The sequence below is a fragment of the Lotus japonicus genome, chromosome 1 (assembly GCF_012489685.1).
Source record: "Lotus japonicus ecotype B-129 chromosome 1, LjGifu_v1.2".
NCBI classification, from domain to species: domain Eukaryota; kingdom Viridiplantae; phylum Streptophyta; class Magnoliopsida; order Fabales; family Fabaceae; genus Lotus; species Lotus japonicus.
Window position 1 is genome coordinate 43866002 of NC_080041.1, and position 1885 is coordinate 43867886.

The window sequence follows — 1885 nt, forward strand, 5'->3', positions numbered from 1 at the left end:
AACTGAATTAGTTGAACAAGAACCCAAGGCGATCTTTCTTCTGAATTTCAATCGCTTTATTACTCGTTCACTTGTCTTTCACTTAATTAAAGAACCAATCAACCTTTAAAACTGAATTTTACTTGCTTTTCAACCTTGAACTTGACTCTTAAACTAAATTTGCAATCTAATTCCCTGAGGTTCGATAATTTAAAACCGGGTAGATTCTGTACACTTGCAGATTGACCAACAAGTTTTTGGCGCCGTTGCCGGGGAATTGTTTTGCGATTTTTGGTTTAAGTTTTTAGTTTGTGGTTTTATTTTTTGTTTTGAACTTGTCTAGAATTGGTGCTACTAATATTTCTCTGTTGAGTATCACACTTTCTGGCTGCTCTCACAAGAGACACCGTCATGGGTGGCCATATGACGGAGGAGGAGATGCAAGCCCATATTGAGGCAAGAATCCAAGAGGGTATCACCCTCCGAATGCGTGAACAAGAAGTTGAGAATGCCAACCGATCTCTTCGGGAACTCACTTCGGGCTCCATGAGTTTTGACTATCCCGGGAGTATTGTCATCCCCGAAAGAGTGGGGAACTTTGAGTTGAGACCGGCATTCATCAACTTGGTGAGCCAAAGCCAATATGGTGGAGGTTCCTCGGAAGATCCTCATGCTCACATGGAAAGGTTCATCCGTAATTGCAACACTTATCGGGTGATCAATGTTCCTTCTGGTGCAATTCGGTTGAGCCTATTTCCATTCTCTTTGAAGGACGCAGCAGAGGATTGGCTTAACTCACAACCTCAAGGGAGTCTCACAACTTGGGAAGACCTTGCAGAGAAATTCACAACGAGGTTCTTCCCAAGGTCCCTTTTGAGGAAATTGAAGAATGACATCATGACTTTCGTGCAATCGTCATATGAGAATCTTTATGAGGCTTGGGAGCGTTTCAAGAAGCTTTTGAGGAAGTGTCCTCAACACAATCTCACCCAAGCTGAATGTGTGGCGAAGTTCTATGACGGTTTGTTATACTCATCAAGGTTTGGCTTGGATGCGGCTTCAAACGGGGAGTTCCATGCTCTTCCCCCACAAGTGGGGTATGACTTGATAGAAAGAATGGCGGTGAGAGCCATGAACTCCGAGAATGAACACCAAATCCGAAGAAGTGCTTTTGAAGTTGAAACTTATGATAAGCTCATAGCCTTCCAACAAGCAACTCTCCGAGGAAGTAGCGGAAATCCGAAAGCATATAAAGGAGACCAAGTCAATTGGAGCAAGAATAATTTGTTCGGAGTGTGAGTTTTGTGGTGGATCTCATGCTAGTAACCAGTGTACTGTCAATGATGGTGATAGCGAGACCAGAGCATTAACTCAAGGAGGAAAAGCTCCAACCACAGAACATGGGCCTTTTGTCCAGCCGCAAGTTGTTGGGAAGACGGTTGGCAAGAGGAGTCTAGAGGAGTTGATCGAGAGATTCATTGATCATTCAGCGAGCAATTACAAAAGCCAAGAGATGGCTATAAAGAGCTTGGAGAGTCAATTGGGACAGCTAGCAAAGCTAATGTCCGATAATCACCAAGGTAAGTTCTCTTCTGAAACTTTAGCTTTGACTGAGCAAGAAAATACTGCTGTTGTTTCTACTAGGAGTGGAAGAATGTTGTATGATGCAGAGAAAAAAGATGAGGGAGAGAAAAATGAGGAAGAGAGAGATGAGGGTGTCATGGAGAAAAGAGCGAGAGAGCCCATTAAAACTAGAGTTGTAAACACTCATACTCCTGAACTCCTCAAGATTCCATTTCCCAAGGCTTTAGTGAAGAAAAATTTGGATAAACAATTTTCTAAGTTCTTGGAAGTTTTTAAGAAACTCCATATTAATATTCCTTTTTCCGAAGCCTTGGAGCAAATG

At 42.5% G+C, this 1885-nt stretch overlaps 1 non-coding gene across 1 annotated transcript; it reads right to left on the reverse strand.

Annotated features, from left to right (window-relative positions):
* Positions 1 to 858: 858 nt before the first annotated feature.
* LOC130734890 (small nucleolar RNA R71) lies at positions 859 to 965 on the reverse strand. Its single transcript, XR_009018226.1, has one exon. It is a non-coding gene; the product is annotated as a small nucleolar RNA R71 (small nucleolar RNA).
* Between the last annotated feature and the right edge of the window lie 920 nt (positions 966 to 1885).